This window comes from Fopius arisanus, unplaced genomic scaffold (genome assembly GCF_000806365.1).
Source record: "Fopius arisanus strain USDA-PBARC FA_bdor unplaced genomic scaffold, ASM80636v1 scaffold00080, whole genome shotgun sequence".
Lineage (NCBI taxonomy): Eukaryota > Metazoa > Arthropoda > Insecta > Hymenoptera > Braconidae > Fopius > Fopius arisanus.
In genome coordinates, this window is record NW_011887819.1 from 509193 (window position 1) to 526272 (window position 17080).

Below are 17080 nucleotides of genomic sequence, written 5' to 3' on the forward strand. Positions count from 1 at the left end.
GGGAAAACCCTAATTTCCCTGAACCACCCCAAAGGGGGGAAATCCTAACTTCCCTAAACCTAACCCGCGGCCTACTGTTCTCACTCTCTTTCCCGATCTCTCAATTTTCTTGGGGATCCTAACGGGCATCCCCGATGCTCGTTACACTGCTAATCTTGACAGTTTGTTGTATCAATGCTACGTCTAATTATTAATTTAATAACCGCACTTATTTTTAAATCCATGTGCTCTCCAATACAAGAAATGAATTTCTTACCGATATACTCGGCTATAATAAATTTACAATTAATCCAAAATAACTAACTTAGAGCAGCGAATTCATGTCTCTGCAATCTATTTCAACAAGAGACAAGAAGGTAATCATCAGATTTTTCTCCTATAAGGATGACTAAGTGAGAACTATTCTTTTCAAACCCTCATTCGAACTGTTCTTTTGCCTTTGTTTTTTTTTACTTCAACCCGTCATCGATAAGAGTGTTCAATTTTTTATCGCTCTGAAATGATAAACTTAAATCAATTTTTTCAAGCATCATTGTATGTATCACCTGACTGATAGGCGTAGAAATCATCGAAATATTAAAAAAAAAATGTAAATTCACAGAGATTAAAAAAATTATTATTGCTGTCACCTTCATCTTCGAACTCGGTTAAGAGCACATCAGGACACATTTTTTAAGCCGTGATTCAATTGATTCAGATGATTTTGAGCTATCGTAAAAAAAACAAATTTTCGAAAAATGTAAAAATTATAAAAACGGATGGGTGAAATCAATTTCTATTGACGGCGATAGATAGAACCCAATGAGACCTACATTCGGATAGAAAAAAATGCAACTGATGAGAGATACAGGTAAGCAATCAAAGAAAATCAATGAAATAAAAATGGCAGATACACACACACATACATACATACGTTCGGACACGGTAGAAAAACTGCATTTTCGAAATCATTGGGTCATATTAAGTGGAAATATGACAAAAAATGGGAATCTTAAATTTGGTCGATTACAAAGCTTCCATTCGGAAGCAAAAATGTGCAATTAGTCACCAAATGGGATGGGCGATATAATGCGAAGGCCTTAATAGCAAAAACTAATTTTCATAGCAGTCTCATATTCGGCGATGGTATGGTAATCATTGAATTGAGACAACCTAAAATATATTTCAATAAACCTATGTATGCAGGGTTCTCAATTCTTGACCTATCAAAAACATTCATTTGTGAATTTCATTATGAATACGTACTGAAAACTTTTGAAAGTAAAGCGAAATTATTATATACTGATACAGACAGTTTAATATATGAATTTGCGGTTCCGAATTTTTATGATTATATCCGGCGAGATAGTGCACAGTTCGATACATCAGATTATTCACCGAACAATGTTTATGGAATTGAATTGCTAAATAAAAAGGTATTGGGTCTGATGAAAAATGATTGTACTGGTCAAATTATGGAGGAATTTGTCGGTTTAAGAGCGAAATTGTATAGTTTCAAAATCTTTCATGATCATGCTGATCAAAAAAAAGCAAAAGGCATCAAGAAATCCACACTGAATACGATCACCATTGATGATTACAAGAATTGTTTCTTGAATTATGAAAGTTTTAGTCGACCTCAGTATTTGATTCGCAGTAAAAAACATAAACTGTATTCTATCCAACAAACTAAGATAGCCCTAAATTGATGTGATGATAAAAGAATACTTCTCCCTGACACCACCGATACTCTTCCATGGGGTTATGAAATGTCTGCAACTACGGAGGGAAATAAATGATTACATAAATATTCAGTTGACTTGATTATCTTTATTCATATCATATTTTACACATGTTCCCAAGTATTATGAGCGTGCTCAAAGCCTAACCATTTCACTAACACTTTATCTCCTCTCTTCCTAATGATCTTCTCCACTAGATACACATCGGGATATTGAGCTTTACCAAGTTCTTCCTCATAAAAAGCTCCTTGGATGGGATTTTTTTGAAAATCTTCGAGCAGATATGAAGTTGGATTAGTCTTTTGTACACGTCTAATGGTGAATACTTCAGTTGTCCAGTTTGGAATATAACCTTTATCGAAAAAATGTTTACGGTTGCTAATCCGTACTCGATCGTGAAGGTTGAATTTCTCTCGCCCATTATAGCTTTTAAAATCTCTAAAAGACTTTAGAAGGATCTCATGTTCATTAGCTTTAGAAACATTAGAAGGTTCCATCTTTATCGTTTTATGTTTTGTATTATTGTATGATGAAACCAGCTTTTTTAGCACTTGTAACCACTTGTAATGAGAACCGCTTCCACATTTTCTCTTTGAGTGTTCGATTGAAGCGCTCACATATCGATGCTTTCAAATTACGGAATGTAGAATACAGGTTGATATCATTCTGCTACATGAGCTTCCGGAAATGTTGATTATAAAATTCCTTCCCATTGTCAACTTGCAGCTTTTTCGGTATGCGTACTAGAGCTAAGACACTTTTCATGGCTTTAGTTACAACCAGAGCATTTTTTGTCTTAACTGGTGCAGCCCATGCATATTTTGAAAATATATCGATAATCGTTAAAATATATTGATGATTGCGGTTACTGCTGGCGTAGGCCTTCATATCCACAAGATCAGCTTGCCATATTTCATCAGTGCTGCGAACGTGAACCTTCCGACGTGCATAATTTCGTCTTGCGGGTCTATGCAGCTTTCCAACCAGTTGAACTTTCTCTCCTTGCATTATCGCTTAACATGAGTAATATTCTTCAGAGAGGCGATTATATAGTACTTAGGGGATTAGTCATTCGCATTTATTCGATCACCTGCAGATTGCAGAAAATCGATTGCGTCCTATAGTTTATTCAGTTTTTCATTCAACGCTAGCCGATTATCATTCAGAAGGTGTTGGAGCTCCTCCATTGCTGAATCCAATATTTTCTTTGATATCACGTCATTTTCTGCTACTGCATGTCCAACATTACATAATCTTTTCGAGTTCATATCATATTGACCATCAACAGTCAATTTGTATCCCAATCGCGGGAGACCGCGACTGATTCCCCCTTCGCAAATTATGGCTTGGCAATTGACGCCCAAACAGATCAACGCTCATAATGCGATTGTGCTCGACGGCGTCTTCACATGATCTAATAAACTATTCTAGCTTCACGCATTTCTTTGATGATTGACATGATTTCATTATTATGATTACCATTCCCGGCCTGCTGTGAAGCCAGCAGCAATCGTAGGCGGTCAACCAATTCATTTTGATCATGCCAATATACATAAGTAATTGTACCGGGTCTTAGCAGCATTTTGTGTGGCAAACCACTCCCTGTTATGGGTTCATAATCAATCAACTTTTTAATAATCCGCATATATTTGTGATAACGAGTTACATTGATTCCCCCATTAGATTGATAGCCCAATCGATATGCATTCGTCAGTTCTAGGATGTGAGCATAATCATTGAAATCAGCTTCCGAAATGACTCCTTTATTAGGAACCTTCATGAACAATAATTCCAAAAGCCCTTCTGTTGGTTGAAAAGGATGTCCATTAATGTTGATTATCTTCTTTATTTTCTCCCCAAATTCTCCCTTCATATTCCCAATCATCAGACTGTTCGCTCTAGCATCAAAACGCACCCCATATTGCGCATCTAGTTTCTCTAAAGTTCGTGCAATATAAAATTTTTTTATGTACTCATTTGCCAATACATTCGGTGAATAACTTTCTTCTTCTGTATGTGGTAGTGACAATCTTGATGGAACGTAAGTTTCATCGCTATTGTTTGCAGTATTATCCCTAGAATTATCGCATACTATAATACTATCCTCTTCAGCACCAACAGTCGCATCATTGAAAGAGGCTGTTCGTGATGATGATGATGATGATGATGGAGACCTTCCCAAGAACTGCCCTTTGTCTTCAAGTGTATGTTGGTGGTGTTGTTGTTGAAGTGGTGAAGAAAAGCAATGAAATCGCAACGCTGTGCAATGGATGAGCAGATGAATGAAGCACTGAAGCCTGTGATAGCTCCTCTGAAGAAAATGGTTGAAACATCAACCCTACCAACCGCATCTCAAATTCTATGTTGGAGGTGATGTCATCATAACCCCTACACGGAGGTATGAACTTGAAAGTATTGAAAAATACCTTCAGGAGATACTATCAATGAAAAGTGTAGATCTTGCTATTACACCCAATAATAATACATTATGCAGTGAAATCAAATGTAGTGAACAAATAAATTTCATTCCTGATGATAGCATTAATTCAATTTTGGGATTTACTCAGCGAATACTCACTCCAAACCTGCTCCATACATCTGATCAACCTGTAGCTATCCTTTCGATAAATTCTTTACGTGTTGAGTGTAATATAACCTCAGGCTCCTACATAAATGAGCGGAAACTGCACACGATTCATGAGTTTTTTCCTACTGTTCCGCCGGGATATAAGATCATGGAAAACCGTCATTTACCTACCGATTGCCGTCAGACCAATAGATCACCTGGAGCTGAAGATAGTAGATCAGGTGGGTAAATTGGTTAATTTTCGAGGAGAAACTGTAACCATCAGGTTGCATATTAAATGATTGTAATACACAGTATATCATGGGTATCATTTATCATACCAAAATAGGAAAGAGTTATAAAAAGGGATTGAAATGTTTGACCGCTCACAGTCATCATCCAGCAGATCACCGAATAACATCTCCAGTGGTTCAGAGAAGCAAGCTCAGAACGGGGGAGAAGACGAAGAAAGCATTAACGAAACAAAATCAACAATTCCTCGAGACTTTGGGATTGAAGTTCCGGCGAAAATAAAATAAAGAGTCAATTTTTCTGTTTTTGTTGTTGCTGCTGGAAAGTATCATCATATAACGATGGATATTCTAAAAATAGTATGACGTGGTATTTTACCCGTTATTGTTTTCTCGACCGTTTCGCGATTTCAGAGACTTCCACCAGGCGGGAAGTCACCCTCAATGGCGAGAGTTCACGAGAAGAGAGCAGAATCTGTATTTCAATTTTATTTTGTTTTATATTTGAATTACAACTTCGCGCCACTGCACTCTATCCGAGGACATTGCTGAGGATCCCCAGGAAGCCAAGAGATGTCGTCGGGCTTCTGAAATTTCGACGGTCAACTGGATTTTGGTTGTAGCCGACAACTGAGCTACAATGCAGTCACCTTGAGACCGGAAGTGACGCAGAGATTCGTGCACATGGCTGTTGGAGATCAGCAAATATTCATTCGATATTGATGTGAGAGAATTATTTCTCTCAGGGCAACGGAGGACGCAGGGTGTATTTTAAGTTATTTAGGATGCGTTTAGGATATGTTAATATGGATTAACCACAATTAATTAACTGATTTAAGCATTGCTGAAATTAATATCGCATGCGTTCTGGTTAATTGTTCTGTTGCGCATGTCTGTTTGAGTGGGATTGGTGAATGATGACGTTGTCACCCCCACCATTACTTAATATCACCGCGTTACCTACCTGTTGCGAATTTTCACGTGTCTACGAAAATCACTTTCCGTTTGGTGGTTAATCTGCGAGGACATAGTGTCGAAAATCGTTGGAGATAAGGACACTCGAGGGTTACTAAGGTCGCCATTTTGCAGCCGTACAATTTGGATATTTTGGAGGATTTTTGGAAGTTTTGGGTGAGCGGGGTGGCCATTTATGTTGTTCGATATTATTTTATTGTGGGCAGAGATTCTTTTTTTCTTATTATTTTGGTGATACGTACACCTGAGTCCTGAAGGACGATTGATTAATTATTTCATCAGGGAATCTCTGGCCATTCCCCTCAGTGACTTATTTAATTGTGGCTCTCTTTCTCTCATTCGGATTATTTAAACAGACTTATTCAATTTTATGATGTATTAAATTTAAAATGTGAATCGCTTCGCGACTTGTATTTAATAATTTTGTGCCATGAAATTAGTGAATTCTCGCCGTTGAATTTTCTTTTAATTTCTGATGTTTCAAGGTCTCGTGACGCTGGAATTATTTGTCTCTGATTTCGTATTTTCTTGTGTTATTGTTGTTCGAGGTCACGACGGCCGATCGATTTTCGCGTTACTGTTTAGAGTCACCGACTAGGTTTGACGATTCAATATAATATTCTTCTGATTTAAATTTCGACTTTTATGACTATTAGCAACTGAGTCTTGTAACTCAGTTGTTTCTTATTATTATTTTTTATTATTATTTATTAATTCTGATAATAACAACTTGAGTCTCATGACTCAGTTGTTTGATATCTCGATGTTCCTGACTTAGTTGACTATTTGATAATTATTTATTTATTTATTTAATTGTTTATTAGACTTTAGAAACTATGTAATTTTCCTAATCAGACAACGGTGACCTATAAAAATTATATTCTGTGCAGTAACATTAGTCGATTAAGGGGATTTTATTAATTTATTATTTTTTTTAATGTATCGAGATTTATTTTTCTTTATTAAATATTGTTCTCCCCGACAATTTTATCTTTTATTTATTTAGCTGAAAATCTCAGTTACATCCCCTTTCAGCTTCCGATTTTAAATCTCTCGTGTTGAGCTGCTCGAGGAGTTGAAGCTGAGAATGGAGAAGGATTTTGATACGGCGGTCATTCCGTTAAAAATTGACCTGGCGCCTAACATTTCGAATTTTTATTTTTCTGTTGGGGTTTTGGTGCCGGAGGGCGAGCTAATGGACGGAGGGTTCCGTGAACCTCCGAAAAGTACGTCGCAATAGATAACACAATCATTTTTGATGATTCCAGCGCTCATTGTGTAATACATGCCCATCAACCTTATGCATCCAATACTTTCAATAATTCTGATGAAATTCGCATCACTGTCCAACATCAAGATTTATGCATACTTTGTGACCTTGGCCGGGGAATGAAAAGATAATAATTCCCGGCCGACCCACGATATTATTTATTCACTAAGATCTGGATGAGAAATTGAGAAATTGTATTGTATGGGAAGGCCTGAAATGATAAGAAAAAGGGGGGTTTTATATAATTACTCAGGGAGGACTAATGAATTACCAAATTATATTCTTTTCCTATACAACAGATCACGATTATCGAGTCACATGAACAATCATCCAGGCCTTTTCTTAATTATTAATCAAGAGTGGGGGGTAAAGCCAGCCAGCTTGCGACACAGGTAAATAATAATAATGTTGAAAGGAATAAGATAGATAAACAACAGAGGGGGGAAGCTAGTCGATCAGAAACAAAGGGGGTGAAGTTAGGGGGACGATTTAAATATTCCGCTGATAGGGGCTTTGTTACAATAATCGCAACAGATATCTCTCTCGACACAACTACACTAATAATTATTAAATCCTGAAGCTCACCGGTGTGGAGGGGGGGGGGGGGGGGGGATAATATTACAGGGGGTGCGTTGATATTTGTTGGGGCGGGAAAGGTACTGAAGGGTATACACAGCGTTCAATTACCACGGGTACTGAGTTCGAAAAAATCACATGATCATTTGATTACGTAAGTGAATTTCTCATTGCTTCTGTTTCCTCGACTTTTTTAATTTTGGAATTTTTGACTTCTTGAATTCTATAATTTTTCAATTGCCGCATATTGCAGCATCTGCTACTACTGTAGAGTCCCGAGTGGAAATTTTGGTCAAGTTCTAGTCAAGACTGGATCAGATCATATTTGATGATTGATCCGGAAGTGACACGGTAACTGGATCAAATTTTGATCAGACATGTAACGCAAGTTTACATCAAGACTTGATCAAACTTTTCTGATCCGGTTTAACGGTTCCGGATTTGATCAAGTCAAATGTATCTAAATCGGATGACTGGAATATCGAAAACAATAATAAATATTAACCATAACTCACTTAAAACAAAAGATAATTAATTTTTTTCATTATATCTGACCGCTCTTAATGAAGCCCGATTGTAATTAGCGATGAAAAAACCCTATTATTTTTGACAATGCTGGGGATCGAACCGAGGAACCTACGATTACTAAACCTACGCCCTAACCACTGGACTACCGCACTACTGTTTTTGAGTAGATTCTTTTTACCTACACAATCTGCAAGGGAGTATTTGATGACTTTGAAATTATTGCATGTACATTCTGAGCGAGAAAACATATTCGGTTCAAATTTTATTTCATTATTAAAAGATAATTATAATAATCATAACACAATGAAAAGATGCAAGTTTGATGATTTTTTTAGACTCAAGATAATGCGCTCTTATGTTTGATACTTCACTATATATATTGCCCTTGCTTCCTATACATTTGTGATTCTTTTTTATCGAGCTATTCAATTGAAAATCAAGGGAATTGAATCGGAAGGAGAACAAATTGTGTTGAGGCAGCTTGATCTCAGAGTGAGATCATGTTTATCTGACTTGCTGGGTCAAAACTTGGTCAGGACAAACAAGTGTCATCTGATCAGACATGTTTGACCAGAACTTGATGTAAAGCCACTTGTAGTTTATAGGGTCCAATATACTGGCTCGAAACTTGATCAAGTTTTCATCAAGTGTCATTTGATCAGGCATGTTTGACCAGAACTTGATGTAAAGCCATTTGTAGTTTATAGGGTCCAATATACTGGCTCGAAACTTGATCAAGTTTTCATCAAATGTCATCTGATCAGGCCTGTCTGATCAGAACTTGATCTAAATTCGCTTGTAGTTTTTAGGATCCGAAACGTTGGATCAAACCTTGGTCAGGTTCTGATCAGATCTTACCTGATCAAGCGAACCGCACTGAAACTGAATCAAGTTCTGTTCGGACTTCAAGTAGACCTGAACTAATTTCCACTCGGGGTGCACTACTTCCTTCCTCTATTAAAAGAAAAACTTTTTAATGAACTACTATTGACTGAAAGAACAATGGAATGGCAGCATTATCTCAAGTTCATTGAAATTTCACGCTCTCTCATACCATTTTCATTCCTATCGTAGACTACATACGTATATGAAACCGCGAACGCAATACTCCAGAATAATTTGGATTATTCGTCGCATTCTTGCGGTTAAAAATGTACTTAGTGAATTGAGGGCTTGAACATTACTGTAGTCTATCTTCTTTGGCGTAGGATCCTTAGATTACGGCCAGAAAAATGAGACTTGCGCCGATACTGCCAACGTTGTAGTAGAAATAAAAGCCCTAGCCAGATGCATAATAATCGACATCGGAAAAATGTGCATGATAACCCGTTGTTAAGGGCATATCTTCGTTAATAAGCAACTAACAAAACCGATAAGTTCATCAATGGAAAGACAATGATGCGCGATTTATAATGTAATCAGGGCCTGTTTTCCTTCAAGTAATCCCGTAAATTCATGATAAAAAGAAAATGCATTGGAGGTAGTTGAAGGATAAGTTGTGTCGTGAATAGATACTTGGTCGCTCTTTTTAAAGCTCCTTTTCGATTAGGCAGAACACCTCACGTAAAGCAGTCAGTACTGGGCATGGGCGAGAGGGGATCAGGCAGGATAGTAATCGTTCTGCCGCCAGATCGTGCTGCTAGTACACTGACTGCCGTTGTCCGAAAATATGTGTGTAAAAAAACTACCGCTTACGCATATTGCTGGCCAGGATATTCAGTGTTGTATGAGTGCTATGAACACCTACGCGTGCATCATAGTATTACATATGTCAACCACTCAAATGGAGCTCATATTCAATACATCGAAAGGACATGGAAGGAGTTTAGGAGCCTATAGCCGAAATATGGAGTGAGAGCCAGTGAGGGGGATGACAGACTGAGTAAATTTGTGTTCCCTCTCGCTGCACCGAAACTAAAAATATTTCAATCTTATGAATTGCCCAAAGAAGGGGGGTGATGAGGAATAACCGATCTTATGTATCAATCTATTTCATACTGCCGACTATAATTGTTTAATAAATTGTTTAATTATAAAGTAGTTAATTCTCCCTTAGATGTATTCATTTTTTTATTATCTAGGAGTGATTTATTCCTATCAACAAACACATCCGCTCGGGCCCATTACATTTTTGGTTGCAGCGCAATTGTGAGAAGAAAGAGGCCTGAACAACTATCTAACACTGCGAGATAAGAACGAGATAATCTTGGGAGAATGAAACTACCTTAATATACAACGGCCGTAATCGCAACTACTTTTTTGTCGTCGACTGAGCGAGAATATACACCTTAAGTCAGGCATGGGCAAAGTGCACTCAATGGGCTCACCTAGCTCCCAACCCCAATTAGGCCGATGACTACAAAAGATTGGTCCTATTGTATTGTGCAGGTAGTTGGAGCGGCGAGACCACGATGCTCGGGTCAGAGTGGGGGTATCGTTACGTCAGTCAACGCGCAAAAATTTCAATTTTTGAACTAAAAATATGAATGTATTTCTTGCTGTATTTTGCATTGTTACAAAATATAATATTTTTCTATTTTTAAAAACAGGCATCTAATTTTTTTTCAATTTTTAATAAAATAATTATTCATTATTAAAATAACCAATAAATGATCAATTTCTGGTACCATGATGTTTGAACAATTACTCCCGATACAACTAAGGATTTTTCACTTTAAATTGGTGAAAATTTGTTTTTTTTTTTTAATTTGAAAAGAAAACGCTCGGCGATCTCTCTGTCGAACTGCACCCCACTTCGTCGACGCTGCTACTCCCACCCTTGGCTATGTTGAGCTTTTCGCAAGTGGGGTATTGTATTTCTAATATGCGTCTAATAGGGTTTTATGGCCCCGGCTCGCAAAGGTCTGACTTTGCCCATGCCTGCCTTAAGGTAAACTAACCGAAGATTTTTCGTTCATTATTCACAGAGGAAAGTAACCCTATTACTTTAGTCTATCAAAAGTCAAAAGTATTAAAAGTATCTTCACTGCACAGCGGACTTATTCTGACAGGGAAGGTTAGAGTCAAAGAGTAGCTAGTAATCAAGTAAGATTATAGCGTTTTGGCCATGAGTAAGAAATCAACTATGTCTACTAATAGCAATGGTAGTCGACCTGAACAATCTGAATTCGATTTGTATTCACTCGCAACACGCGGAGTGAGAAGAAAGTTATTCAATTGAGATGGAAACATGCATAGAAATGCTAGTCTCCAACAGAGGTACAAGCAATCACTCCATCACAGTATACTAGCCGCTGATAATCAGTAGCAAGCTGAGGCTGACGGCTATCAGAGGAATGAAGACATTTTCTCAAGTGAACTACCTGGAGCTGTGCTAGCAAATGGTACGCAAATGAGAGAATTAAACGCTCTCTTTGGTAATCACCAAGGGAATGGACACTCTCGTTCAGGGTTCTTCGTTCTTTTACAAGAAAACCCCTTCCATGTGATCAAAGAAATTCAGGAAGGAGACGGAGAAGTGGAAGACAATGATACACCTCTATAGTCGTTTTGTATACTTAATTTCTTTTTCGTGCAGGATAAATAGCGGCAAGGAGTTTCATTCCTAATTCTGGAAGTGGACGTCGTGAGTTACAACCTGAGATGCAGCAATCAGAAGAATTATGCCCACCTCGACGCTTCGATAATCTTCACAATAATATGGTTGAATTGAAAAACACATTGAAAAACTATTGAAGAAATGGAACAACGCCTAGAAATTTAGCGATCGCACCGAGAAATGGTTGAGCAGGAAATAAATAATTTGAAAGACCTTCCGGAAAATGAAGACATGGAAAAATAACCGGAGAGACCGAGAATCTATGAGAGCACATCTTCATTTGAAGGATGCATTTCAAATGGTATGTAATTTCGGTGGAGAAAATGTAGATCAATTAGATTGATTTTCGCAGTCGGTCGAAAACGTGAGGAAATTCGTATATCCAGAATTTCGAAACCTTCTCTCAGAAGGGATTTTAGGAAGTCAAGTTGAAGGTTTTGCCATGAACTTGATAAAATGTATCAGTATTTCATCATTTGAACAATTGAAGGCTGAAGTAGAGTCACTTTTTGGGAAAACCGAGAATCCCGTGGGACTTCAGGACAGGCCTAATTCAGCAAGTTACAGATAGAGAGAACATAACCATATCACTAAATACGTCGGAAGCAGAAAGGAAGTAACTTCTGATTTCTTGAATCGGCTACTCAGTTTGCAAAGGGGACAAGGGAAGCACCTTGCAAAAGATTGTCACAGCTTACAGGCACCAGGTAGGTCATTACCAGTGACGTAGACATTACAGAACGACGTAGCGTCAACGCTTTTGGAAAGGTGCATAAATATTGCAGATATTATATGTATATATTGTAACACTTTTCCTGATCTCGTCCCGGAGATGAAGGATAGTTACTACCTCCGCCCGTTCCCGTGTTCGCATCCTACTCGTCCAACCGAATTAATACGGGTGCCAGCTAGCTTTTTATGGGGCAAAAGCTATCAAAAACCGACAGAACCGAAACGAGGGTGAGGAGGTGGGGTCCCCTATCTCACCCGAGATCCGTAGACCTCATAAATCCCACAAGGTGTCATAAATCCAAAAACAAGAACATGAGGAGGCAGGACGAGTGGGGTTGGAACTCGTCCTCGCGACAACACAAAATGCGAAAAGTCATAAAATCTGAAAGGTGACACGATTAATCGATGATCGGAGACGCAACCCGCGAGAAGCTAAAAGCTGGTGACAAACGGAACGGAAGCGGGCAAGCCTGGGGTTGCTCAGGATGCTAGGTCGTGGAGAGAGGGCCAGGGTCCACGAATACGTGAATCTAATAATCCGTAAAAGAGAGATCGCGAAATACTACGACGCGTGGACCGGGCACGACAACTAACCTGGAGGACGACCTGGCCGAGAGCACGACGTAAGCAAGCGGAATGCCGGGAAGCCGAGAGCGTGGGGAGCAACTTGCCCAAATCACACCATCAAAGGTACGGCGGGTTCCCTAGGGTAGCCCCAAACATAGAGAGCGTATCCCAGAAGGATAGTACTCTCACCCAGAAAAAGTCGCGCGAGGGGAGTATTGCTCCCACCCGGACATCGTTACCAGGGAGAGCGTAGTTCTCACCTAGAAAACGTGAAGACTGAGAAGACACTGAGTGTGCTGCTGTGCGCCGGAACGTACGGCCTTCGCCGTTGCGTGGATATTCCCGACATTAGCTTCTCGTGGAGCGCGCCGAATTCAAACGTCGCTACTGACCCGTTCGACAATCTCTCCGATTTAACGTGGAGCACACACATACCAGTACGAGTCCTATGTTGAATGCCAGAAGGTCTCATAGAGGAACTGGGAATTTTCCTACGTGTCCGCCCTGTGCTGGTGCCTGCCTCCAGGCCTCCTAACTTCCTAAGCACTCGGGCCCCAGTCCTCACACCCTTCGACAAATCGAAAAATTCCTGGGGAGGATCGAGATAGCAGACATAACAGAATATTTAGTTCAAGGGATCCAAAAATCGAGTTTAATGTGCGGGATTTCCTAAAATTCCATTACAATATATAATGTACCGTTCACGTTATTTCGGTTTCGACCGTTCGATGGTCTCTTTGATGTCCAGATGAGGAGTCATCGGCAACAAGAGCCGAAATTATGGAACTTTTGTATTTTATTCATTTTATTTTTGTGTTGAATTCTAACTAACTAAACTAGTCCACACATGTATACCCTTTCGGGCTTTTACATTTTCCATCCCCAGTTCCCCCTGTACCGCAATTACGCCGAGGGCCGAAGGGAAAACTTCATGGGAAAAAACCTTGGCCAGGTACAGTCGTCTCTTTCGAGACTACCGCTCGTATGATGAAACATGTGCAAGTTAGAGCGAATTCTATCTCTAAAAAACCCCTGGCATTTCCCCGACTGGGAATCGAACCTACGAATCTCATGTTCCAACCCCCTACGCTCTAACCGCACGGCCATTGCACGTCGGTATGTTGAATTCTGTTTGGTTTGTATTGAGTCAATGTTATCGTTTACCGATGGACAATTACGACGCTCGACGTCAGAGAAAAACGAGGATTTGTGCTTTCTGGATGTTGCAACTCTAGCAGTTCTTGGAAAGGACTACGTAATTTGGATCGATGTCCTGTCCCCGCGCTGAGTCCTAGTGGCGAACGACGACGAGTGATCGCACCATCGGATGGGCCAGAGATTTGGAGGATTTCGCCTAGGGACTCTAGTGAATTCTGACCAAGAGAATTGTAAATGAGTCTCGTGAATTTTTGAATGTAATTAATTAATTCAGGCAATGCGTGTTTGTCCTTGCTGAATTATTATTGCAATAATTTGTCTTATACTGGTTTCAGCTGATACTTGGTTGAAAGATTGTTTGGATGATGAAACGTTATTAAGTTTCACCAGACTTTGATTGATAGCCAATCAACAAATCGATTGTCGCTTATTGTGATAATCAAATGTTTGGTAACGTTCTCTCGGACGACGCTCGACTTGGCGTCGTTTTTATCTGATACTCATCGTTTGGACATCACACAAGGTAGTCACGTTACTTGTGGGATTCTATCGGAACATCGCGGAGAAAAGAGAATTCACTTTCGGAAAGTTCTACTGATTATCTCGCGGACAATTTCTTTATTGAGGGAGATTTGACGCGACTGGATAAATTGATTGGATAGCGGTAAATGATTGGACGCTTCTGAAAAAAACATTTATGTTATCATGACAATAGTTTGAAGAATTTGATTTGTTAGAACGCTTGGCCTCCCTTGTCCTATTGTCGAGTCCCCGAGGGGGTTTTGCCATTGCTGCGGAAAATGGTTCTGTAATTTCTTAGCGATATTTCCCGATAACTATTGGTGTTCGCGACTCTTGTTCAGGTTATGAATACTAAATTTCCTCCAGTAATTTCTTTTTATTCTTGACGGAAATTGGAATTATCGCGTCTATATCGACGCTCGAGAATTTTTGATTGTTAAGTGCCCTTCAAAGGTAACGAATTTTATGGGAGTTTTAAAAGTCGAAATAATTCCAGTTTCTTGTGTTTGAAGTGGTTCGAGGAATACCACTTGTTGATTACGTTAACTTTCGGGAAATAATTAAATCCCTTGTCTTAGATTAGTTGCTATTTTTTTTTATTTAATCATTTCGTATCAGATTTCTTTTCAATAGATACGAGAATATGATTTCGAGACTTAACTTATCAATTGACTATTTTTTTTACAATTCTGATAAATGTTTGTAAGTTGACTTAGCTTAATCATTTAATTTCCGCAAGGAAACAAAATACGCCACAATATAGAAAAGTACTATTGTCAATCAATTAAAGCACATCAATAACTGAAATTTTGTATTGTCTTGGAATGGAAAAATAATATCTTTATAATTTCTCAATAGTCGATAGAGCAAAAAAATCGAAGAGATTTTTTCGACACTTCAAACAAATGGGGAAAAACGTTGAGAACGATCGATTAATAGAAAATTTATATGATGGTGCCCCCTTTAGAGTCTTCAAAATCAAAACTATCCAAATGTCCTCAAAAGATACTTTACATGCAAACTCGAATTATAACTGTCCCCATAGTAGCTAAACTATGGATGGAAAAGCTATGACCCCATATAATACATTATATGATGGTCCTAATATCTTATAATCCATGAAAAATGTGGACGAAGTGGGACAAAAAATGGGGTTTCAGCCCGGATATTCATGTTGTTTAGTATATTAGGTGTTTTTCAACCATTTTAACCCATTTGAAACGGTTTCCTTTTCCTGTCCTCGAAATAACCATTAGATAAATATACATATATATATTGTGCGACGTAATTTTCGGAAGTTCACGGAGGGTTCCGTCCATTAGCCCGCCCTCTGGCACTAAAAACCCAACAGAAAAAATTAAAAATCAAAAATCAAAATTGTTAGGCGCCAGGTCATTTAACGGAATGACCACCGTATCCAAACTCCTTCTCCACTTTCAGCCTCAACAGCTCCAGCAGCTCAATACGTAGAGATTTAATTAATCGGAAGCTGAAAGGGCATGCAACTGGGATTGACAAAAAATAAATAAATAAATAAAATAGTAAGTTGTTGGGGAGAACACTTTGTAATTAATAAAAAAAAATCAGTCTCGATACACAAAAAAAATAAATAAATCCCCTTAAATCGACTAAGCGTTACTGCACCCAATTTAATTTTTTTTAAGTCACTGTTGTGATGCCCCAGAAATACCATTAATTAAGCAATAGTATTAGGTAATTTCTCATTTATCTAGATAATATGAGGACACGCGAAGTGGCACATATTATCCAAAACATGTAATGTCGAATCAAACAATGTTGATATTCAAATAAATGATACCTACGGCATCAGCCAAAGACTTTATTTATTTAAATAAATCGTTTAGTTGCTAAAGGAGTTGAATTTCCCTGCGAGATATTCATTTCAAATTATCTACGAGTGATCTATCCCTATCATCGAACCCAACCACTCGGGTCCATTACACTGTCGTTTATTTAGAATTAAATAAATATTTTCTGAAGTCTAATAATGGGAATAAAAATCAAATAAATAAAATGAACAATCATAAGATAGTCGAATAAGTCAGAATAATTGAATATTGAAGAACTGGGTCACGAGACTCAATTGCTACAGTCGGAAAAGTCACAAAGATTTATCAGAAATAATTTTCAAGAAATTGTCACATCAATTCAATGACTCGAAACAGTAACACGAAAATCGATAAGTCCACGTGACCTCGAACATTCGAAATATACACAATAGATACTATCCAGAGACAAATTCTCACGAAGTCCCGAGACCTTGAGATTAAATAAAATCTAATACAATTCAATGGCGGGATTTCAATAAATTCCGCGACACAATTCTATCGGGCACAAGTCGCGACACTCAATAAACTTTTAATAATACAATTTTTAACACGAAGAAATAAATGGAAATATTTCTTTTTTTCCCCGAATGAGAGAAAGAGAGTCCAAAATTATCGCTGAGAGAAACGGCCAGAGATCACCTAATGAAACAATCATACTAATCGTCCTACAGGACTCGGGTGTACGAAATACCAAGAAAAAAAAATAGAATCTTTGCCGACAATCAATCAACTAATTAAAACAAAATAAATGGCCACCACGCTCACTCAATCAATCCAATTGAATTCTCCAAAAACTTGAGTATAT

The 17080-nt window shown here is 38.3% G+C and overlaps 1 protein-coding gene across 1 annotated transcript in view; it reads right to left on the reverse strand.

The window, feature by feature from the left end:
• The window catches only part of kl-2 (dynein heavy chain 2, axonemal kl-2), a 254839-nt gene that overhangs the window by 113302 nt on the left and 124457 nt on the right, over positions 1-17080 (reverse strand). The window lies entirely within an intron of this gene.